General features: G+C 39.9%; 1 protein-coding gene across 4 annotated transcripts in view; it reads right to left on the bottom strand.

The window, feature by feature from the left end:
- TP53BP2 (tumor protein p53 binding protein 2) overlaps positions 1–26,385 on the bottom strand; it is a 136,223-nt gene that overhangs the window by 75,580 nt on the left and 34,258 nt on the right. For all 4 annotated transcript variants that reach the window (XM_088799129.1, XM_019716049.3, XM_019716050.3 and 1 more), the window contains 2 exons: positions 18,294–18,411; positions 15,485–15,548 (listed from right to left, as the gene is read on the bottom strand). The gene's annotated coding sequence lies outside the window, so the exon portion shown is untranslated. The remainder of the gene's footprint in view (positions 1–15,484; positions 15,549–18,293; positions 18,412–26,385) is intronic.

The following is a 26,385-nucleotide window of genomic DNA, read 5'->3' as shown; positions in this document are numbered from 1 at the left end:
AAAACTGCTAACTCAGTGTGGTTAGGCAGGGGTTATCCTCGGCACAGCAGCTTACCGCCAACCATCTAGATCTGCAGTGGTGTGTACTGTAGCCCCTAGCTGTATGTGGCTTTTATATTTTAAATTAAAGTTAATTTAAAATGCAATTTGCAACAACATGGATGGACCTAGAGGATATTATGCTAAGTGAAATAAGTTAGACTGAGAAAGACAAATACTGTATGATTTCACTTATATGTGGAATCTAAGGAACAGAATAAAGAAGCAAACAAAACAGAAATAGACTCATAGATACAGAGAAAAACCTGATGGTTGCTAAATGGGAGGAGGTTCAGGGGGTGGGGGAGAAGGTGAAGGGATTAGAAAGTACAAATTGGTAGTCACAATATAGTCATGGGAATGTGAAATACAGTATGGGGAATATAATCAATAATATTGTAAGGGCTATGTAGGGTGTCAGATGGGTACTGGACTTATTGGGGGATCACTTCGTAGATTATATAAGTGCCTAACCACTGTGCTGTACACCTGAAACTAATATAAAAATAATACTGAACATCAACTATAAATAAATATAAAATATATATAGTCACGGGATGTAAAGTACAGCAGAGGGATTATAGCCAATGGTATTGTAATAGCTATATACAATGTCAGAGGGGTAGTAGATTGGGGGAGATATCACTTTGAGGGGGGTAAATGTCTAATCGTTATGTTGTTTTATACACCTGAAACTAATAATGAAAAGTTTTTTTTCATAAAATAAAATTCAGGTCTTCAGTGGCACTAGCCACACTTCATGTGCCAGGTGGTAGACTGGACAGCAGAGATTTGGAACCTTTTCTCATCACAGAAAGTTCTATGGTGGCGATCCCTCCTGCACTCTGCCTTACACCCTCCTGCAGTCGTCCGGTTCTGTGACTCCTACCTAGAGGGAAGATAGTCCAAAGGTGTGAAGTGTGTGGTCGACAGCAGGCCAGTGAAAGAAGTTATACCTGCCAACGAGGATTAAAGCGAAGTGAGGTTAGGAAAGGAACAGATCGGCTAAATTCCAGTTATCTAGGACTTCGTAACAAGCCACCTCCAAATTTATTTGTGCTCACAAACTCTGGAACAGACACTCTGACAGGGCACCTCGAGAGGGCATGTCTTTCCTCCCCAGTACCTGGGGCCTCAGTTGGAAAGTGATGGAACTTGTATCATCTAGAGGCATCTTTACTCATGTCTGGGGGTTGATGCTGGCTGTCAGCTGGGACCTCAGAATATCTAAGCAGTCTCTCCGTGGGGCCTGGATTTCCTCACTGCATGGAAGCTAGGTTCCAAAAGCATGTGTCCAAGAGACAGGAAGTAAAAGCTGCCAGGTTCTTAAGGCTTGGGCCCAGAGACTGGCACTGTTTATTTCCACTACATTTTATTGGTCAAACAGTCACAGAGCCCAGATTCTAAGAGAGGGGTTGTGGCCCCACCTCTCAATGGGAAGAGTTTAAAAGAATTTGAGGGGCCATGTTTTAAAACAGCCACAGCTCATAAACTCCCGTCCCTTCCTTTTCAATGCCTACTTTTCAAGGAGAGAATATTTTTCTTCACAAAACAAGTCTTTACAAAAGTAGTGTCCATTTACTAGTTTAAAAATAAAATGTGCCCTACTCTGTGTCAAATGCTGTGTAGATATTCTTTTGAGTAATGATGTGAAGAAGAAAATAGAGATGAGCAAGATGGAAAAAGCTGTTTTCAGATGGGACAAAATCTGAAGATACAGGGTGTTTGTAGGCTGAGAGGAAAGTGGGTGTTGCAGACATACAAAAAGAATTCAGATCTTGGTAGAAAAGGGACAGCTTGAATGAAGAACCAGGGAAGGAATTTACACTGGGCAGCAGGCAGCTACTAGTCCTTTGTCCTTTCTAGAAATTTCCTTTTAATGGGGTGGTACCTTTGTCCCTCTGAACATTTAAAACACATTTATGTAGCATAGTATGTGGTCCTTAGCAGAAACACCCACTACGGGGTCAATTCTAAAGGCAGTAAGACACTCCCCCCACCAATGCTATTAGGTTGGTGCAAAAGTAATTGCGGTTTACAAGGTTAAAAATAATTGCAAAAACTGCAATTACTTTTGCACCAACCTAATATTATTTCTACCATTACCTCCCCCACCCCCATTTAGAAGAGGATGAACATAATCAGTGCTCAATATTGCTCCCCAAGGATCTTCCAAGAAGCAAAGAAACTCAGGCAGCTGCAATAAGCTCTCTGAGCAATTCTGATTTGTCAGGAGTTGCAAACTTTTTCCTTGTCTCAAGTGTTCCGTGAAGTTTTGCTTCCATCTTTAAGAAAAGACCCTTTTACTTTCTACTGTTCTTCAACTTTCTCACCTACAGAGGCCTTCCAAGTCCATACACACAAACATGGCGCTTAGGAAACACCTACATTACCTGTAGGAAAATTACCAAATACAGTATAAGGTTGTATTATCACCAACATCATCCTGCCCGGCCTTTTGATAAAACCAGTTTATTCTACAGTTTACGAGAAATGATTACTAGTAAAATGTTTTTACTGAATATTTTCAGTGGTTGAGCTTTGCGATGTTTTGAAATGGGGCCGAGTTCTAACTTTCGGAATTTTAGAAACGTGTGGGCTTTAGAGGTGTGAGATCTAATTACCAAGGGGGAACAAAATGTAAAAACTGTGCCAAATGGACAAGCCTGTGAGCCATATCATGGCTCATCTGCGCTCCTCTCATGTGTCTGATTTCATTGGTTGTATTAGAGCTGTCAACAAGCTCACAGGTAAGACACTCGTGTCATTACGGCCTTCTGACTTAGCTCCGTTCAAATTTTAACAAAGATTGATGAAGCACCTATTATATAGTAACATTGCAGAAGAGGCCAGTCAAATATGAGGGGGAAAAGTGGGTAAACATCAACTCGCTAAGAGACTAGATCTTAATTAGTCCCACTACAAAAGAAAAGAAGAAAAAAAGAAGATATCATTATGTGACGTGATAGAGGTGTTAGCTAACGCTACAATGGCAATCATATTGCAATATATAAATGTAGCAAATCAATACATTGTATGCCTTAAACGAACACAATCTTATATGTCTAGTACATTTCAATTTACAAAGGTAAAAAAAAAAAAAGTTGGTAAACTTGTTCATAAGACAGATTGAAAACAGGAACTAAAGAATCAAAGAGGATATCTCTTTTAAATCCAGGGATATGAGAAAGAGAATAGGAAAAATCTTACTAGGACACTGGAGTCAAAAAGTTTATATAAACATAAATGGACAACTCCAGGACAGAACAGAATAAGGAAACCATGTGGAGACAATGAATTCTGAGCCAGTTCTTTTTAAAACAGTAGGTCTGTGGACAGCCCATTGTCTAACTGCTGGGGAACAAGAAGAAAAGATGAAATCTGAGAAGGAAAAGAGGGCGGATCCAGGGTTCCCACCTCCCTGGGTAAACCTGACTAGAAAGGCCTCAGTTAGATAGGAAGCTGGGAAATGCTGTTTTTCCTGGGCTCCTGTTTTGTGTTCTTTGAGGCCTTCCTTTTTCAAACAATCTAATCTAAAGTATTAGGTATCTGATTCAAGAGACAAATTCATTGACATTCGCGGTTAATTTATGGACTCACGTCCACTAATATTCGTTGGCTGTTACACAACTTTTTCCACAGCTCACGTGTGTTTCTTCCTTGTGAGCAGTAAGAATTTCAATTTTTTCTTTTTTGAAAAGGGCAGCTTTGTTTTTCAGTTTTAGTTTTGTTTTCGCAAGAAGTATTAGAGTAATACAGTGTTGGTAGCTTTACTAAGGCAAGAGAATCCTGAAGGATTTCAAAGCTGTGGTTTTCAGTAAGCTCAGATACCAAGAAACCTCGGGAAAAATGAGATGTAAAGTAACGTTTGGCACAGGGTTTTTGAATGACTAGCAAAGGCAGATGTCTCTATGCAAAGCACCTAGCGGTACATCGCATTTGCTAAGCAATCTACCAAATGTAGCTTCCTTGGCTATTTGTCTGTAAAAGAATATTAGACTTATCTTTGAACAGTGACTGAGAAGTATGTGTGATTTTACTATTATTACTATTATTACTATTACTTTTATGACAATAATAACGATCAGGATTTTTTTTTTTTTTTTTTTGACCTCTGATAATGTGCTATGCAGAATATAGACTAAAATGCATAGGAGGGAGACATGTCAGTACATCTGTTTTTAAGCTTTTGAATCATAAAGTACAAAATGATACTGGACAAGCAAAAGCTCATGGGTCAAGACATAAAAAGATAACTTGTGGCAATGACTTCAGAAGTATTAAAGGGAATGTAACAGTTTTCTGTAAGAGACAGGCTGCCAAACGTAAACAATGAATATGTTCTCACTTCCCAGAAAGGCCCCACGTACCATCTTTTTGGGAGGATACTGAAGGGAAGTAAAAGATAAAAAGGCATGAGAAGGAAGTTACAACCTAAGCAGACCACTAAACCATCCCAAACATAGGCTGTTGGGATGTGGAATTTGCACTGCTATTTCATTACTCCTGAGGGTAATTTTCTTTTTTTTTTTCACTTAATTTTTTCAAGCCCCACTAATCACTGCCAGCTTTACACCTTAGATCCTGACCACATGCAGTAGGAGAAAGCCTGAGAGCGCCACGGAACTCCTTTCCATCTGCAAAAACCACCGTCTGGACAAGAGAAAAAGCATCATCATTGGTGCAAAATAAGATGGTCTAATAGTGTCCCAGAGCTCTTGGTACCTGTCTCCTCATCTGTACCTGCCATACACGGTTGTATAAGAGCCCGGGTGCTGGTTTTAAAAGTGTACTCCAAATATCAAGGTGAGCACCAATGAAAATTTGAGTAGTTTTGGTAGCACATCCTGTTGCTGCCCCTTTAAGAATTAATTTCCCTATTGAATCGTTTCAAACCAAAGGGCTCTGCAGATTACCACTGGGTTTACTCCTTTATAGAAGGAAGAAACACAGGGATGCATTTAGCAGAAATCCAATCCTTAAGGGCTTGCCTAAGTGTCTAAAATGGTTACGAGAAGTTCTTTCCTGAGAGTCTTTAAGAAAAGAAATTCAGTTTCCTGAAATAGTACAAGCTTCAAGGGAGGCAGTTACGCAGGAGAGTTAAATTAAACAACCTCCAAAAGAAAGTTTTTTCCAACCATAGGTTGTGGGTTTTTTTGTTTTGCTTTTTTTAATTCCCTTATGTTCCCCCCCACACACTCTCTCATTTCAAAGGTAATCAGGAAGGCTCCTAGGATAAAGTTATTATGCTCAACTCTTGCCAAAAATGTAAGAAAAGAAACTCTGTTGGGTTGGCTCAAGAGGAACAATTATACCTCCCCAAAATAAAATGAGCCTAAGCTAGGGAAGTGGAAAGGTTTATAAAGAAGGTCAATGCTTCTTTTTTGGTCTCCTTTCATCACTGTGTGATTTACTTTAATAGTAGCCTGTCATTTCAAAGGAGATGACTCAGTGACCAGGTCATGAGTTACAGAGCGTTTCGTCTGTGGCCACCACCCTGCCCAGGAAGAAACTGATATTTAGTCACTACAGAGATGTATTACTCACTGAATATTATTCTCCACCGTAAACCCCTGACCCTTGTCCAGCCAAAGAGATTGGTGCTATTCTGCTCTCGCTTACAGCAAAAGAACAAGAAGATAAAACAGGGCCTCACTACTAGGGGGTTGTGGCTCATTTCTGATGGTCAGACATGAGAAGCTGTTTCGAATTTTGCCCCATCAGTTCCTAAAACTGCAGCATGGGAATTGAGCATCATAACTGCCCTTTATCTAGCTCCCTAAAAGGAAACGTTTCTTCAATTGAAGTTTAAGGGGATGAATTAATTGGTGTTTTGGGCAGGAGTGCACTACACTTGCAAAGTAGTAAGAGTATCACCATACAGTTTTTTTCCTTAGATGGTCAGTTAGGAGGAAATACGACATTCTGAAAGCTATGCCCTAATCATGTCAGCAGAATCTACCAAGACTCTGATCCCCTCTCTGTCCAGGTATAATCACAGTGACAAGTCACTGTCAAGCTTACGCCCATTGCAATCCTAGATTTCCCACTTGCCCCGGAAGGAGGTGCCCATCACGGCGTTCTGAGCGCTGGCTGCTGGGCCTGACCTCCTTGTCTGCCTCGATTTGGGCCTTTTCGCTTGCCCGGTATCTTGTGACTTGTCCCCCTGGATTCCTGTCCCATTCTTGACCTCTGGAAACGGCATGCTCCTTAACAGTCCTCCTGCCTGCATTGATCCCTGCCGTCTACCTGATTCTTCATTCTGACGGCTGGGCTCCTGGACCAGGCCAATCCTCGCCGTCTGGGGAGGATGGAGATATGCTCAGACTGAAATGGCCACGACCAGAACTCCTAATTAATAAGGACGGACAACCCAAGGACTCAGCGACCATACAAATGTCCAAATGCGGGGGCATGCGACTTGCTGTAAGGCCTTAGATTTCATAGTATATGCACGAGGTTCATATATTATAGGTAGTTTCAGGACACTGATGAGAGACAGACTTTTCAAACCTAGGTCACAAAACACAGAGCATAGCCCTCACAAGGCACCCTGGACCACAGGACAAGAGACAGTCCCGGAAGTGCGACTGGGCCCAGCGTGTCACTCATGTCATGAGGACAGCGAGCTGGGTGTCCACTTACAACCTGAGACAGAAAGGCTACAAGAGGTGTGTAATTTACACAAGTGATGTGTAAATTCTGGGAAAGTTTTTTTATCATTTAAAAACACAAAGCCATGGTATGTAAAATTACTTCCATTCCATGGGGAAACTATTATTCTAAAGATTCACATATGTTAGGGTATTTTCAATATCAGAAGCAGTTGGGACAGTAGGATTCTACAGTGAATGAGCCTACGGAAGGAATACATAGGAGTCTACAGAAGGAATGGCAGGCGGGGACTTAGACGGTCTGGTGGGAGAACTTGTTCCGGCATTGATTGGCTGGCTCGCAATTTCTTCGTCCGTAAAAAGTGAGGGAGGTGATTCTAAATCTCATTTTTAGCCCTTCTGGCTCTGAATGAGTCTTTGACCTTGAGACGGAATCACAAGGCTGGAAAGGCTGTTAGAAGTTACTTGATTCAACAACTAGGCCTTCAGGGACACAGAAGAGGACAGATTCTCCCGGGCCAGCCCAGCCCTTTGCAAAGAGCTCTTGTCCAAGAAAGGTCTTCTGTACCTTGAACTGCCCCCCTCACCTCTCTACTTTCTGCCATTCGTCCAAATTCTAGCCTCCTGGACAACATAATCCAAATTGAATCCTTCACCCACGTGACAGCGCTTTATATTTCCCTGCATACAGTCTCCAGCGCAAGCACAGCATTGTTAGTTGTTTTTCACACGTTCTTCGTATGCTCAGGTTTCAAGTCCCATCTCTGCTCATTTACTCTTATCTGGTTCTGTTCCATCTGTCATCATCCTTCTTGAAATATGGGGTAGAGGACACCAGGGCTCCCACAGATAAATACCAAAGAGAGAGGGGATGTCACCTGCTGTCCCCTGTTCTGAGCTACGTCTAGTCATGCAGCCCACATGTGAATTTTAGCATTTGAAGCCCAGTCATATCACATCACTGAATTACATTGATCTTATAGTCTTTTTCACGTGTGTGGGCATGAAGTATCACCTCTTATATTCTGTGTTGTTTAACTGGGCTTTTTATTGCAAGTATAGAATCTTTAAGTTTATCCCTGTTGGATATCATCTTGTTAATGCTGACAGATCCTATAAGAAAAGCCCAAGGCAAAACAGCATCAGCAATGGACCTTCAAGGAAGAAGAACTAGGTCCAGAGAAGCAAATAAACTAGGAAGGCTAGCTGAGGGACTTGTAAATTAAGGGGGCAGACCGAACCCTGAATTTACTTTTGCTTCCACCTAAAATGCCAATAAATCAACCTACCAGGAATGTTTTTAACACAAAAACTCACAAAGATAAAGAGAAGGAAAGGCTATAGCAGCAATAAAATTTCAGAACCTGATGGACTAGTGGCAACTAACTTAGCACACCTGAGAAAGCCAGTTTGTGTGTGCGTGTGTGTGCGCGCACGTGTGTGTGGCTTTTCTTTTTTTTGGTGTTTTTTTTAAAAAACTATTATTAGTTTCAGGTGTACAAAACAACATAGTGATTAGACATTTACACTCCTCACAAAGTGATAACCCACCCAAGTCTACTACCCTTCTGACACTGTATATAGCTATTACAATACCATATTCCCTATGCTGTACTTTACATCCACAAATATATATGTATATATATATATATATATACATATATATTTAATTATAGTTGACATTCAATATTGTTTTATATTAGTTTCAGGTGTACAGCACCGTAGTTAGGCATTTATATAATCTACGAAGTTATCCCCCAATAAGTCCAGTACCCATCTGACACCCTACATAGTCTTTAAATTATTTTTTTTTAATAAATTTTATTGGGGAATACTGGGGAACAGTGTGTTTCTCCAGGGCCCATCAGCTCCAAGCGTTGTCCTTCAATCTAGTTGTGGAGGGCGCAGCTCACTGGCCCATGTGGGAATCGAACCGGCAACACTGCTGTTCAGAGCTCACGCTCTAACCAACTAAGTGATTCGGCCTCTCTTAGTCTTTACATTATTGATTATATTCCCCATAGTGTATCTCACATCCCCATGACTATTTTGTGAATACCAATTTTTACTTCTTAATCCTTTTACCTGAGAAAGCCACTTTTTAAGCCAGCAGTGGGAAAAGCCAAGAAACAATTTGATGTGCGCCCCAAAGTCCTAAAATGCTCAGGAATTGGTGGCTTGAGGTTCTACTGGAAGTGAAGAAGAAGGTGGGCTGACATAGATGGATTGGATGGGCTGCTGTAAGAAGCTGGCAGAGCCCCTTCCCCTCCCCATTAGGAGGTGTATTATCTGGACCATACGGCACTGCTGAGGGTCGTTATACTGTTTCAGGGGATTAAAGGGGATATTTTCAGCTCAGCTTGTTTCTCACAGGAAAAGTATTTGAGGCTCTTCTGTACAGAATCCCACCAGTCCAAGAAGAGACCTGAGAAGTCAGACCCTAAGGGCTCCTCAGTGACATGTCTCAATCAGATCATCTCGGGTAAAGCTCACAAACAAGCCCCACCCACACACTCAGAGCTTCCAAACGACCTTCAAGGGGACCGCTCTTAAATGCAAGTAGACATCTAAGGCTCACCAGGCATCTGAGGGAATCTCCAGCGGGAAAAACAGATCACAACAAACGAATAGAAAAAAAAAAACAAGAAAAAAACTTGGAAGCAACAGAGACTGCAGAAATAATAAGACACCACGAAACTAGAATTCATAACCTCAGAAAGAGAGGAAGACATTGCATTCCTGAGATAAGAATATTTAGAGACCATGAGCAGAAATGAAAATCTCAATAAAAGATTTGGAAAACAGAGTTGAAGAAATGTCCCAGAAAATGGGGCAAAATAACAAAAAGGAGGCAAATAGGAGTGTGGAGATAGGAAAACAAAAGGATCATTCAAGAACGTCTAACATTTGAATTACGAGAGTTCTATAAAGAAAGGATAGGAAAAAATGGAAGGGAGAAAATCATCAAAGGAATCATTGAAGAAAATTTTCCAGAACTAAGAGGCCAAGTTTTCAGATGGAAAGGACCCATCCAATGTCTGCACAATATTTAAAAATAAAACTAGGTCCCACCAAAGAACTAGACTGTCCTTGTCCAGAATATGCTGCAGGTCTGTTTAGTGACTTGACTCTCCTGAAGAAATTCTAGGAAGGCAAAACTGCTAAGACCATGGCCGTGTCATACTGGGGGTTTGCTTGCCTCATACGAACCATGTCCCTGTCACGTAGACAGGGCCTCCCTGGAGAATTATATCCTCATTGCCCCCCCTTACTCTTCTGTGTCTTGAAAAACATTTTGCTCTGAGTTACAGAGGAGCTGCAAACGAGGGTCCCCCAAATGGAGCCCTTCTCCATCTTTCCAAGATCATAGGAAAGGGAGAAACAGACAGACAAACAGGGAAAGGGAGATTGAAACAGATAGTAAGTGGGAATGAGACAATTACATTCAATTTTTCATTATGACCAATAGATACCCCTTAAAGGGATTTTATACATTTACTCAACAGATGTTTCTTCAGCTTGTACCATGAGCAGGTACTGTAATGGGTACTAGTGAAACAATGATGCCAAGGTCCTCCCTGCCCTAAATAAGCCCCAATCTGTGGGGAGTCTGTCTATTTCATTATATACTTCTCCAGAATATGGCCCTTAGAAACGGGGGACAAGGCGATGCGTGCAGGATAGGACGTCAAGATGGCAGGGTACTTTGCTGGGTGACACAACTCCACTCAACTTTGTTCTGGGCAGCTCATCGCCATGCGTTGGGTCGATTCTTGTCACATCAGCCCTTTTCTGTGGAGCCCTTTAAGCCATACTTAAACAGCCAGTAATCAAATTTAGCAGAGAATAGAAACTCACCAAGCTAGGATCAAGGGCGGCCAAAAAACCCAACCTCAAGAGACCCTAGTTCTGAGAACATGTAGGGGGATTCTTGATCATGTTAAGAGAATGTGAAATGGTTCCTCAGGAGAAACAGAAAAAAATAAAGAAAAAATAAGAGCCAAAACCAATAGTCAGTGGGCAAACATAACAATTACAATAACTGCTTATGCCTAGAACTAAATCTTTGATTGTCTTATAATGCCACAGTGCTTGGCTTACCCAAAAATAGAATGATGATGTATTTCTGTGAATTCCTTGGAGAGTTCATCCTTGTACCAAAATTAGTTTTTAAAATTTGTTCCCTTGTGTGTTGTATAAAACCTGACTTATTCCAAAAAAAATATTTAAGGTAGCATGCTACTATAATATCTTCAGAGAGAAACTGAACAGTCGTTTGGTTTTCTTCACTTCTCATAAAAAGGGATTTATACTGACTTGAGAAAAAAATTATCTGAGTAGGAAAAAAATTATCTGAATATAATATCCTGGTACGTTAAAAAACATTACGAAATTCTCTGTGTCAAAAGAATGACATCCAAAGTATGCATCTTGAAGCCAACATTTTGCAGAGGCAAGAATACTATGCACTATGTAAATACTTAGAGGAAGTTAAGATTATTTTTTAAGCTACAGAGAAGAAGGTGGTACTGTTGGAGACACCTCTGTGGTATAATGATGTGTCGAGCTCTGTGACAGGAACCATTTATTTCAAGAATTTAAAATGTGGTCATAAAATAACCCACCAATAATTGAGCCTGACCAGCAATCGGCTCTAGATAATGCTAAGAACACACTATTTTGCACTAAAAACGAAAAGGTGGTTCCTTTTCTAGCCTGTGAAGCATATTGATGCCTTTTAGCAAAAACTTCATTATTGTGAATCTCTTTCACTTGAAAAGCTTATTGCTGACATTTGTCACCTTGACTCCTTGGGGAGTACATACTGGTAGATTCTTAAGCTTGTTTTATAGAAAACGAAAGCATAAGAGGATTAAGCCATTTTTCCCTTGGTCATTGCTATGGGGACAGACTGGGAACCATGTCCTTGGATGGCAGCAGCCTTTGCTGCCACCCCAAATTTTGTCCTTCAATAACATTTCAGAAAGCCTAGGAAGTATTCAAATGTAAACAAGAAGAAAAATAACTTCAATTTTGCATTCCTAAGCCAACGGCAGGTCTTTCTGGATCCTAACAGAAGTCTGAATTATAAGTTTCAACATTTTGCATTTGTTCAAAGATAATGCTGCAGGTATTTCGACTAACCATGAGTATAAGCAAGGTTTGATGAAAAATGAGCAGTCCCCCACCAACGTGTACAGGTGGAAATGGACCTACAGGTCATTCATCCATTCATGAAGGTCATTCGTCCACTCAAAAATGTTTATAGAGCAACAACTGTATGTGTAGTGCTAGACTAAATGCCAACATAACAAAGTCCCAGCTTATTCAGGATCCTTCAGTCCAGGGGGCAAATGAGATAATCAGATATGCAACATGAAATAATAGTATAAGGCCATGAGACATGAAATGATAAATGAATGGAGCAGGCATTGCGTAGCTCCTAACTTTCTGAGAAGGTAGGTTCACTAGTGAATGAAGAGGCATCTTTCTACAGTGGAGCCCAGCCGCCTGTGTTCAAAGCCTGGCTCTGCCACTTGCCAGGCCCGTGCCCTGGAACAAGCTGCTTTACCTCTCTTTGCCTCAGCCTCCTGATCTGTAAAGAGCCAAGGTGGGGGTGGGAGATGATGTAGGAGCAAAAACTGACACTTTGCCTTGTTTCCAATATGATTACCCAATTTACATTCCATAGCTGGAGAAAAAAAACCACTTTGAATCTGAGATAAACCCAAATCACCATTATCCTGACTGATTGTGGTCCCCAAAATAATAAAACCTTGACTATTTCCCATAAACTCCCTAAAAAAAACCCAACAACTTATCACTTATTTTTGCTGTGCTGGTGTCTGAAGATACGTCATGACTTTTGAGAGTAGGATAATCATGTGAGAAAGTTGTTGTTTTTCTACTATAAACAGATACTTGGTAACCTTGGTAACTTCCTAGGTTTTATTCCTTTAAATCCTTGTGTATTTGCTGAGCCAGACCTTCTGCAGGCTGACTCTCCTGTATTCTTTGCAAGTAAACTTTCCTTTCTAGATGCTTTTCTTTTCTTTCCTTTCTAGATGCTTCTATCTCAGAGGCTTCCTTTGACTCTAACAATAGTCCCTACCTCCTAAAGCTTTCATAAGGATTAAATGAATTAGTATGTATAAACTAGGCTTTTGTGAAATGATAAAGTGGAGTGGTAAGAGAAGGCTTCCCACAGGATAGCAGACTTTACTGGGTTCAGAAAAATAAGTAAGGTGTAGACAGATAGTTTGAGGCTAAGAATGTCATGATGTGACTGACAACAACTGAGTAACCTCGTTGGCACAGAACAAGGATGCACTTGGAGTATGACGAGAGAGAGAGCTCTACTGGAATATCAGGGCGACTTACGCATATACATTGATGGTCATGGTCTTGTTGGTGAAGACAATAGAGAGTTAGTGACATGTTTGTGGTCATGCCTCTGCTATAAGACGTTCCTCCTCCCCAAAATGCTTTTGGAGGCCACAGCCACTGTTAGTCCTGAATCTCTGTGTGAAGTTTAACTTGACTTTGCAAGCTGCCTGCTGCTTTTGCTGAAAGTGAGGTTCACCGTTGCTTCCTGCCCACTCCCTCCAACCTCCACAATGAAAATGGCCGCTGTTTCCTGGCCATCGGCTCAGAGGTCACAATTGAAGCTATTTGTGAGCCAGTTAGAGAAGCCACAATTAGCTGTTTTTGTTTGTCCTAACAGTGTTTTTTTTCCTGCCCATCTTATTTGAGTTCAAACCACTTTAGCTCATCATACAATTTCTACCCGAGTATGGAGGGCTGTTCAATATTCATTTCCGTACTGGTACTAGAACTCCTCTGCCCAGGATCATAACACTAATCAAGAAGCTGAATTCATTTACTAATACTCTGCAAACTATTAGTCTGAACCTTGATTCCCTTTTGCGTCTGCACCTTGTTTTCCAACCTCTGAAATTCTATGCTTCGTTCTTAATTTGATTTTCTAATTAAAAAAAAAAAATCAATGCATCATGTGCAGGAAACAAAGAGCTTAGCTTTCACAATTTTCTGCCAGTAAAAATCTTTGCCTTCCAAAATATTTGACCCTACCTAAATCTTCTCATCCTTGGTGCTTTCCTATCTCTGCAAAAAGACCATAAGCTTTGTCGATGTGCTTTAGGGGATGTAACTATTTATCCATAGCAGTTCCGATTTACTTGGTGACTAAATTGAACCATTTAGTCAGCACGGTATTGGGAACAGAGCATTGAGTTTTGTCCTGACCTTGACACTAGCTCATTGCATGCTGTCAGAAAACACACGTGCACTTATTAAGGCTGACTTTTCTCATGTAAAACAAGAGGTTGAACAATATCTAAAATCCATGATAGCGTTCAGGTTCCATGATCTATGATCTCATGTGCACGTAACCAATCAAGATGTCGTAAGACACGTCACCATACTGTGCGCGCCATGCTAACTGTGACAGGAAGCTCGTGACAAGGCTCCCAGCATTCCCTGCCTCCTGGTGTCCATGGACTAATGTAATTCCCTACTGTGTGGGGTGAACCTCATGACTTGCTTCTGACCAACAGAAAAGAACAAAGGTAATGGGATGTCACTTCATGTTCAGGTGCAACACCGCAACGCAATCTGACAGTAACCACCTGGAGAGAGTACGGATGCCATAGATTTAAGGGCTCAATCCCCAATAAGATTGCCTGCGTTTCAATGTCAGCCACACGTTTGGGGGTCCCCAAGCCACGAGCACTTATGTGCAATTGGCTTGGGATCTAGGGAATTCTCACCACCCTCTCAGGTTCAAACATGCACTAGAACAACTCCAGAACTCAGGAAGGTACTATACTTACAACTGCTATTTTATTGTAAAAGATACAAATTAGGATCAGCCAAATGAAGAGACACACAGAGCAAAGTTGGGGAGGGTCACAAATGCAGAGTTTCCCTGTCCTCTCCCTACCGAAACAAGACATCAACTGCCTGGCACATCAATGTGTTCACCGCCCAGGAAGCTCACCTGAGCTTCAGTGTCCAGAAGTTTTACTGGAGTTTGATCACCTATGCAGGATTGATTTAATTATTGGTCCTGTGACGTGACTAAACTCAAGTGCCACGCCCTTCCTGTCCCCAGAGGATGAGCTAGTTCCAACTCTGTCCTCACAAGGTCGGTCATTCTGACTTCCCATCCTGAGTCATCTTCTCCGCAAAAACTCAGGTGTGGGCCAGTAGCCGACCATGAATAACAAAGACACTCCTATAACTCGGAATTCTAAGGACTGAGAGGCTACCTCCCAGGAGCCAGGAGCAAAGACCAGACAATTCTTTACAACATTGGGTTACAAGAGATTGCGACTTTCATCTTACTAGTTGAACGTTTCTTTTGCTGGCTTTGATGAAGCAAATGGCAAGGCACTGAGGGAGGCCTTGACCCAACAACCCGTGAAGGTCTAAATCCCATCCATACCCATGTGTATGAGGTTGGAAACTGATTCTTCCCCAGTTGAGCCTTCAGATCACACCCTTGATCGTAGCCTCGTCAGAAATCCTGAAGCAGAGGACTCAGCTAAGCCCTTCCTGGCTCACAGTAACAATGACATAAGAAATGTGTGCTGCTTTAATTTGCTAAGTGGGGGATAATTTGTTATACAGAAATACACATAACTAATACACTGACGATATTATGAAGAAAAGATAGTGACGTAAATACAGAGAACCTAGAAGATTAAATCAAGCCAATAGGTTTCCTGTATTAATGCTAAGTAAATGAAAACATGAGATGGAGCTGCTTCGGCAGAAAACTGCCAGCACAGAGAGATGAAGGGACTTACCTTAGATCAAACAGGAAGTAAGCAGTAGTGAAGATTTGAACCCCCAATGGCCAGACTCCAGAACCTGTGCATTTAAAACACTGCATTACTAACCTCATTTATATGTGGAATCTAAAGAACAGAATAAACAAGCAAATAAAACAGAAATAGACTCAGAGATACAGAAAAAAAACTGATGGTTGTTAGATGGGAGGGGTGGTTGAGGGATGGGGGAGAAGGTGAAGGGATTAGAAACTGCAAATTGTTAGTCACAAAATAGTCACGGGGATGTGAAATACAGTATGGGGAATATAATCAGTAATGTTGTAAAGATCATGTAGGGTGTCAGATGGGTACTGGACTTATTGGAGGGATCACTGCATAGCTTGTGTAGATGCCTGATCACTGCACTGTACACCTAAAGCTGAAGTAGAATAATATTGAATGTCAACTATAATTAAATATATATATATACACATATGTACATACACCAGGGGTACTCAAAAATGTATACATATGACTTGTATTCATCTTTTGTTATCGGTATATATTGAGTATTACAATTTTAATACAGTTTTTTCCTTTCTTAAAATGTGTATGCATTTTTTTTTTTGGCACCCTCTGTATATATAGTCACAGGATGTAAAGTACAGCATAGGGAATATAGTCAATGGTATTGTAACAACTATATACGATGTCAGAGGGGTGGTAGACTTGGGGGGGGTATCACTTTGTGAGGGGTGTAAATGTCTAATCATTATGCTGTTCTATACACCTGAAACTAATATAATAATTTAAAAAACACTACATTACACTGCCTCTGATAAAAATTTAAACTGCAAAACCACTGGATAATTGTCCAAGATTCCTTACTATCTAAGAGTTTCTTCCCTCAAGTTTTTAACTATTTATTTATGTATGTTATTGTTTCCAAAAAGGATGTAAAATGTCTTAATAATTCTACAATACACTGTAATAAAACTAAAATAAAATCAAGTAAGAAAATCAGAATGGAGAGAATATAAGGGTAGAAAAAATAGAAGGAAGCTAGGTGGGCTTATTTGCTGGGTAGAAATGGGAGCCCCAAAGTCTGAACTTTGAATGTTCAAGTTTCCAGGACTGAGGGAAAAACACACGATCAATTTCAAGATGCCCAGTACTCTGAGATTAAAGCAATTAGCTGCACAGGAAAAGAATAACTATTCCTGGTTGAAACCAGAGAAAAATTTTCCTGTAGACTCTCACAAAGGAAATACTGTGTGACAGAGCCATCAACCGCCGAAAAAACACCTATGGGGACTGAAACAATGTCATCCAGTTTCCTACGGATGACACAACACATGCACTGATTCTAGACTAACTAGAAAAATGAATGCAATTCTCTCTCTCTCTCTCTCTCTCTCTCTCTCTCTCTCTCTCTCTCTTTCTCAATGTTTCTTTATTCCTACTCTCTGCTACCTTCTCTTTGATGGTTTGAGCATCAGTGAAAAAGCTGTGAAATCTTGGGCTGAAAATGAAGACCAAGTACAAAACTCACTACGACAATTAGCGTTATTATACAGAGGAGGAGGGAGGAGACAAGGAGGATGTGGTTCCCTAAATAAATCAACTGCTTCCTTCATTTTGAACCCTCCTCCATGGAGGAACACCCTGAAAGCTGGTATCCCGCTAGTTAAATTTTAATTGTGTTATTAGGACACAGTAGATCCCAATGTTTATATCTTCTCCTTTTTCAGTTGCAATGTAATACTTTTAAATTTCTTTGCGGTGAAATCTAAAGCCTACAGCACTACCATCAACAGCCCAGCTGGGAATATCCTGTCTCCTATAGCTATTCGAAGTCTCTGGCTAAATTATTTGAACACTCATTATTTCCTGGATCCCAATGACCTTATAAATGAAGCTATTATATGATTATGGAAGGACTATTAAAAATAATAACAGGAAGCCAAGGAATATAAAACAAAGACATGAGTAATTGCTTTGGTCTGTGATTGTTAAATGTTTGGTATCCATAAAAGGCCAAGCACTTGAAGTGAGGCAGGATGAGGCAAAACTCTGTACAACCTCTCCTCAGAACGTCCTTTAGCAAATCAATGTGATCGGTCCCCCTTCTAATTTCCATGTGATTATTAGAACAGACAAGTGATTCTCAAAAGCAAGGACCACCCCACCAATGAGCGTGACTTCTCTGAACCTAGAGAAGTAAACTAAATAAGCTGAAATTACATTATAATGTTATAATCTTATTTAACATTGGGGAAAAAGAAAATGCATATTTTTATGGTAAAAACTCCTGAAAGTAATGTTCAACAAGATCTTCTTGGAGACAGAGAATACAGAGAAGCAGTGATTCTCAAAGTCATAAGAAAGTAGAAGACATGGGGCATGCTTTTCTATGGACACACCCAATATCTCAGGATAGGACCTGAGATTTCTATCATTATCAAAGAGGGCAGGAACTTAAAAGTTGAGAAACACTGGACCAGGCAGTGGCCCATGTCTGATCTGTTTCTCTCCCAGTGCTTATAACTCCATTTATACAAACTCTGGGGCAGAAAAACGTAACAATGATAGAATGCATATCAATGGTTACCTGAAGCAAGGCATGCAGGGAGTGCTGACTGACCGGGAAGGAGCACAAGGGAAACTTTTGTTCTATAACTAGACTGTGGAGATGGTTGCATGACAATATACATTCAACATAACTCCTCAAACTGTATAATTAAAATGTGCGCACTTTACTGCATGCAAATTATACCTCTATAAAGCGGACTTTAAAAGGAAACTTAACATGTTCAAAACAACCCTGACGCCCCTCACGCCAAACCTGTTTCTCCCAGGCTTCCCCGTCTCGGGAAGTGTCCACTTCATTCTTTCATTTGTTCAGATCTTGCAGTCATCTTTGACTCCTCTCTTTGTTCCATCCAGATTTTCTTTATTTTCACCTGCATGAGGAGGATATCCAATATTTGATCTCTTCTTACTACCTTCCCCTCTTCCTCCCTGGTCTAAGCCACCGTCATCTCTTGCCTAATGCAAGAAGCTCCTCACTGGTCTCCCTGCTTCCAGTCCCCTGGCTCCTTTACTGTTCTCCCCACTGTGGCTGGAGGGAGCCATTTACAATACGCCAGCTCACGGGATTCTGCTCAAAACTCCCCAATACTTTCCGTTCTTATTCAGTCTACATTCCAAAGTGTTTACATGGCCCGTAGGACCCTACAGGGTCTGCCCCGAACCCTGTCTGTGCCCCACATTCACATCTTCTCAAGCACACTTCTGCCTCAGGACCTCTGATGCGTTCCTTTGCTTCAGTGACACTGGCATTGCGCCAAATATCCCCAAGGCCTCATTCGAGGCTATTCCTGACCATCCTGGATAAACAGCATTCCCACTAAACAAATAAAGGAAAGTGCACTTTTATACAAATAAAATTTTTTAAATATACAAATAAAGGAAAATGCACTTTTAAATACAAAGAAGTAGAGGAGACATATTACAGGTTTATAATTACTTTAAACATTTAACTAGTTACCTGATTTCTACCAATGAGGAAATATTTTATATTCCAGTATTAATCACTTTGACCTTAAAATATTCAAACTCTTTAGTTCACTAATATCATTCCTGAGAAGCCTATTTTTAAATGTTTTAAAAGGTAAAAGCTATATGCACGAAATGTTTATTACATCATTTATAATATAAACAAAAAATTAGAAACAACCAAAATCTCAAATAATTAGTAAATGGATAGGCAATTTTATAGACATTTAACATTATAATTATCAACCTTGTATAACATCAAGGAAAAGATGTTTCTGATATGTTTTGCCAAAAAAAAAATTAAAAATCAGAATAAAACTGTATTTTACGTTTATAAGTATGTGAAATGTGAGTGCAGTATATAAGGAATTGCAAAGATGTGAAACTACTCTATTAAAATGGCAGAAATAGAGGTAGTTTATGTTTTCAAATTTTAATGTTGGTTCAATAAATGTTTATAAGAACATTTTTATACAAAACAAAATGATGAAATGCCCTCAGACCCTGTGGACACCATTCAGCAATATATGCCTGAAGACAGAGTTTTCCAAACTTTCTGGACCTAACTCCTAAATTTGCACTTGTAATTTCTTTCCTAGACAAACTGAACTCAATGCACTATGTTAGGTACTTGAAGCATCCAAAGATAAATGAGCTAAGTTTATCTTGAAAAGATTTACAAATCCAAATGGGGGGGGGGGGGGCGGGGAGGGAGAAAAAACATTTACTTATCAAAAAAGTTGAATAAAAACAAGAATTTAAAAAGTTCAAAGATAAAATTTTTAAAAATTGGATGACCTATTCCCCTCAAAGCTTCATGAAAATCACTCAAGGAGAGGCCGGTGCCTGAAAGTAAAAGGAAAATGGTGGAAAAGAGTCCTTACATAGTTAACTGAGGAGAAAATCGGAATTCGTACAGTACTATTAACTTCAGCACACATTTATGCAATCTAAACAGAGCACCTTTCTCCCAGGCTGGGATGGACAAGGGGTGAGAACACAAATACAGAAAATCAAGCCCCATACATACCGTGCCTACGAAACAGGCGTGAGCTTCTACACGGTGAAGACTCTCAGAGGTTCTGACTCGGGAAATCTGGGGTAGGACCCAAGAAGGCCCTTTATTCACAAATATTCCAGGCGCTTCTGACGCAAGTCTCTGATCACAATTTTGAGACCTACTGACCTACAGCCACAGGAATCAGGGGCAGATCATACCCAGCTGCCTCGAGACTTCATTGGAATATTGAGGTTCAAATACTCAGCCTCCCTGCTATCAGCTCATCATCGCTCACCATCCTTCATTAAAGCGTTCTCTGAAAGTGAGCGAAGGGGAGCACAGCAAGGGAAGGATCCTGAAGCTTGAGCTTCATTTGCCTGATGGTAAATGCACTCACGGAAAGAAGGGACACACCTAGGAAAACGACTTTCCAGGCAGAGAGAGTGACCGGAGGAGGGAGAATGCTGACTGTGAGGAAGCAAAGAAGCCAGTCTGACTGAAACTCAGGAGTGACGAAGACAGCAGTAAACGATGAAGTCAGAGCTGTCATGGGGGCCAGAGTGTGTCAGGTCTTCTGGGACTTTGTAAGGACTTGGGCTTTTACTGAGTGGGACGGAAACCATCAAGCAGAGAGATGACATCTGACTTATGTTACAATAGGATGGCCCTGGCTGCTGGGTTTAGAACAGACTGAAAGGAGACCAGGGAAGATGCAGGGACACTAGTTAGGAGACTGTCACGTTCATCCAGGCAAGAGGTGGAGGTGGCTGGGAAAAGCAGTAGAGGCTGTGAGAAGAAACATTCAGAACGCAGTCTGAAGGTACAGCCTATAGGATTTGCTGATGGGTTCGATATGGACGATGAAAGAGAAGAGTCAAGACTTCTAAGGGGCGGAGGGTTTTCTTTCTGGAGTAATGAAAATGTTCTAAAATTAACTGTGGTGATGGTGGCACACCTTGGTGATTATACTAAAAACCACTGGATTGTGCACTTTCATGGGTGAGTTGTACGATATTTGGATTGTATCTCAATAACATTGTTTTTGAAAAAAGAATGACTTTACGGTTTGGGGTCTGAGCACCAGGAAGAGTGACGTCACCATTAACTGAGATGAGGAATGCTATGGAAAGAGCAGGTTTGATGGAGCCCAGTTGGGGAAATGGTAATTTGGGGATGTACTAAGTTTGATATGCCTGTTCGACATCCAAGTGGAGATATTCCTTTGGCAGTTGGACATTTGAATCTCAAATTCACAGGAGTGGACTGGACTAGAGATATGTTTGTTTTCAAGGCACTCGATGAGGTCACCTAGACAGCGAATGTAGCTAATAAACAGAGGTCCAAGGACTGAGCCCTGAGGGCTCTATCTAATGTTATGGGGAAGAAGAGACTGAGGGAGAGACTAGTAAGTTAGAAGGAAAATGAGGACGACATGTGACCTGGAAGCCCAGGGCAGAAAGTGTTTTAAAGAGGGCAGGGCAATCAGCTGTGCCAAATGCTCCAGACAAATCAAGTAAGACGAGAACAAAAAATTAGCCATTACATTTAGCAATGAGTAGGTCCCAGTGACCTTAATAAGATTAGAGGCAGAAAGCACAGCCCACTCTTTCAAGTGGTTTTGCTGTGAAGGGAAGGAGAAAGACGGGTAGTAGCTGGAAGGGTATGTGAGGTCAAGAGAGTTTTTTTTTTTTTTTAAGATGGGAAAACTAATGGCTTGTTTGGCTGCTGAAGAGAAGTATTCGGTAAAGAGAGAAATTTCAATAGAAAGAAAGGAAAATTGATGGGGTGATTCCTTGAGTAGAGAAGATGGGATCTAATACATAAGCGGAAGGTTAGCCTCGGCTGGGTACAGGTCGATGGGTAGACGTGGGATGGAAACTTGTAGAAGTTCTCTGATTTCTTTTACCTTGTCATTGAAATGAGAACCCGAATGCGGGTGAGGAGGTGGGAGATTACTGAAGTTTTGAGAAGAGAGAAGGTGTGAAATAATCATTTAGAAAAATGTCAGAGGAAGTGCACTTGGGAAATATACAGTGATTGCAGAGCAGCAGCAGACCCTCCACTGGAGGGTCATGAGCATGAATTTAAAGTGAGAACAGTCAGCCTTGTTGCTTTTTCTCTACTGCAGGCAGGAGTAAGGAGAGAGTTGGATCTAATCATACTTTAACAATGTTTTAAACTATATTGCAGCCAGAAGCAGAAGACAAAGCAAGAAAGAGCAAGAGAGTAGAGGACTTTTAGAAGGGAGTAATGATAATGACCATCAATGGAATTTGAGCACTTAGCCAGGAAGGGACCCTAAAAAGCTACAGGGATCACTGGATGTTGTGGGTTCAGAGGATTATTAACGTTGTAGTAGAGAGAGTGAGCTGCAAAGATAGAAAGAGCTGGCCAGAGATTGGGATGTTTGAAACAGATATAAAAAGTTGCAGTTACTGATCACGACAGAGTCTACAACATGACTCTGAGAATAAGTAGCTGAGATGGAATGGAGGACGAGAGCATTGGGTACTAGCATAAGCACAACCATATGGACCAAAGGGATAGAGAATCCAGAAATAAACTGTCTCCTACGGTCAAATGATCTTTGACAGGGGTGCCAAGACCATTCAATGAAGAAAGGACAGGCTCTTCAACAAAGTGCTGTGAAAAATGGAATGTCCTCGTGCAAAACAATAAAGTTGGACTCTTACCTTATACCATATGTGAAAAATAAAACAGATCAAAGATGTCAATATAAGATCTAAAACTATACCTCTCCTAGAAACAAAACAGGGAGAAGCTTCATGACATTGGATTTGGCAATGACTTCTTGGATATGACACCAAGGGCACAGGCAACAAAGAAAAAAATAGATAGATGGGACTATGTCAAACTTAAAAACTTCTGTTCATCTAAGGACATAATCAACAGAGTGAAAGGCAGCCTACAGAATGGGAGAAACTGTTTGCAAATTATATATCTGATAAGTGGTTAATACCCAGAATACATAAAGAACTCCTACAACACAACAACAACAACAAACATAACCCAATTAAAAATTGGGTAAAGGACTTGAAAAGACATTTCTCCAGAGATGATATACAAATGGCCAACAAGCATATGAAAGGATACTCAATGTCACTAGTAATTAGGAAACTGTAAATCAAAACCACAAGGTGATAGCACCTTATACTTATTTCGATGACTACTATCCACAAAACAGAAAATTATAAGTGTTGAACAAAGATATGGAGAAATTGGAACCCTTGTGCATGTTGTTGGGAATGCAAAAGAGTGGAGCTGCTATGGAAAACAGTACGGCAGTTCCTCAAAAAATTAAAAATGGAACTACCATATAACCCAGCAATCCCACTTCTGGGTCTATAACCAAAAGAATTGAAAGCAGAATCTCAAAAAAAAATTGTACATTCATATTTATAGAAGAATTACTCACAATAGCCAAGAGATGGAAACCACCCATACGTGTTGATGATGAATGGATAAACAAAATGTGATACACACACACACACACACACACACACACACACACACACACACTATAGAATATTACTCAGACTTAAAAAGGAAGGAAATTTGGACACATGCTGCAACGTGAATGAGCCTTGAGGATATCATGCTAGTGAAATAAGCCAGTCACAAAAAGACAAATATTGGTATGATTCCACTTATATGAAGTATCTAGAGTAGTCAAATTCACAGAAACAAAAAGTAGAATGGTGGTTGCAAGGGCTGAGAGAAGGAGGATTGAGGAGGTGTTGTTTAATGATATAGAGTTTCAGTTTTGCAAGATGAAAGAGTTCTGGAGATTGATTGCACAACCATGTAAATATATTTAACACTACCGAAACTCTATACAGTTAGTAATGGTTAAAATTTTGTGTTACGTGTTTTTTATTACAATTAAAAAAGAAAAACAATAACATAGTGAACTTGCAGTTTATAGAAACTCTCAAAACTCTTCTTCGTTCATCTATGCGCTCATTCTTCTCTCTATGTCTGTTACAAATCTGCTAATAGGAAAAATTGGTTTCCGCTTTTTCATACATAAAGCTCATCTTCCTGTGAGATGCCATTGAAGAGCTTACACCACCCCTTAGCATACTTCACTGCACCTGATCTTAACCTATCCCCGCCACACACACCTTGACCGGGATGGCAGATGGATAAGGGGTCAGGATAACGTGCAGTGTCACAATGTTGTAAATTGACTTGAACATCTTTAATCTGAGGAATTCAAAACTCCACCCTTTTGCTGTCTCAGCTCAGGCTCATACTAACTTTGTGAGCGAAAGAAGAAAGGTACTATTATCCCTGTACAAATATGAAAATAGAAACATAGAGCTGAAGATGCATATGTCCATTCTGGACTTGAGGCCAGTATCTTGCAAAGGTCCTATGGAACTCTGCTGGCACAAAACCGTATTTCAAACCCAAAGCACCTCCTAGAAGTTAAAATGTTTGTTTTAGTTACAAGTACTTGTTTTCATTGGAAAGCATCTTCAAAACAAACATTGATTTTAATAGTTAAAACAAAGCAACCATTTGTTTTGAAATTTTCTCTATTAAAAAAACGTGGAGGGAATATAAGGGCACAGATCCAATATACATAAACAAAGGACAATGTGAATGAGCTTACTGGCAGGATGTGGTTTAAATTGTTTCCAAGGTTGTATTATGTTGTTAAGATCAGCAGTAGATGTTAACTAGTTGATCCCAAGTGGAGAGATAAGAGAAAAGAAAAAAAAAAAACATGGCCCATTTCATGCAAAACAAAATTGTATCTAACTAGTGGATTTAAGGAATAGACAAATTAAATTAGAGAATGACAACTCACTTTTTAAAGGATTTTTTATGGTTTTCCTTTATAATGAGAGCTCCATAATGTATTTAAAGCATGATTCCATATGTAGAAATTCTACTTCAATACAACCTACCAAGAAAGTAACTAACTTTAAAAAAACAATGTAGAAAATGAATTCATTTCAGACCAAATTGTGCCAGATTCTATGAAGAGATAGTAATATCCTAAGGAGAAGAGTGAAATTACAATCTATTAGTGGAGATAAAAATAATGTATGATAAATATGCAAACGTGTCAGAAATACTTAGGCATAAAGCATTTGTTGAATGTTAAATAACCCTGGGGTAGAAGAACTAAAGAAATAACTTCAAAGGATTTTAAAATCTGCAACAATGATAGATAAAAGGACCAATCATTTACTTGCCCGTGAATGGGGAAATGATACTAGTTCTGACAAGCTGACCACTACCATCACTTCCAATTAATCTCCTTGCTTTCATTGTGCGCCCCCCCCCCGCCTTTTCTGTAACCTTAGTCATTGCTTAGCTTTTTCTGCAGTTTCCTTACCTACCATTTAACAATTAGATTCCAAACCGAAGCTGCAAAAGAAAGAACATCTTGGAAATTTTAAGGTTAAGACCCAGAATTAAAGAACAGAAAGCTTCAAAACTTAGAGATTTGTGCACCTTGATCTTTGGCATAGGATATCATAAAGATACAAAACAATATGGAAATATTAAGCAAACTTTAAAAACTTTAATTTGATAATTGTAAGATAGTACAAGGGAGTCTAATATACTCTTCACCAATTGTTAACATCGATCATATTTGCTTTATTAATCTCATTCTCTATCTATTGAACTATTTGAGAGCAAATTGAGACATTATGCCCCTTTACCCTTAAACTTCAATGTGTATTTCTGAAGAATAAGGACATTATCTTACAAGACCCCAGTAAAATTATCCAAATCAGGAAATTTAATATGATTACAATATTATTATCTAATATATAGTCCATATTCAACATTCGCCAATTGTCATAATAATGTTCTTTATAGCTATTTTTCTTAATCCAATTCAGGATCACCCATGGATTTAGTTGTTTTGTCTCTTCAGTCTCTTTTAATCTGGCAGAAATCCTTAGTCTGTATCTTTTATGACATTCATATTTTTGAAGAGTATGGAGTAGTTATCTATATTTGTCTACCTCAAATACAGGTTATGCTTTATTTTGCAGGAATACTACATAATATCATATCAGGAGGCATATGATGTCCATTCTTCCCATAACTCGTGGTGCTAATTTTGATCATTTGGTTATAGTGGTGCCCGCCAAATTTCTCTATTGCAAACTTTTTTATCTTTGTTATTAATATGCAATTTGTGGGGAGTTATTTTGAGACTATGGAAATATTATGTTCCACATCACATGTCTACTTTCTAGTTTTAGCATCTTTTGATGCCCCTTGCCCAGATGAAAAATTTTATTGAAATATATATATTTCATGTATTATAAAATCCACTACTTTAAAGTGCACAATTCACAATGGTGATGCAACCATCACCATTATCTAA

Source organism: Rhinolophus sinicus, chromosome 6, assembly GCF_057876585.1.
Source record: "Rhinolophus sinicus isolate RSI-liver-muscle chromosome 6, RSI-T2T, whole genome shotgun sequence".
NCBI lineage: Eukaryota > Metazoa > Chordata > Mammalia > Chiroptera > Rhinolophidae > Rhinolophus > Rhinolophus sinicus.
This window is presented reverse-complemented; position numbering and strand designations above follow the sequence as displayed.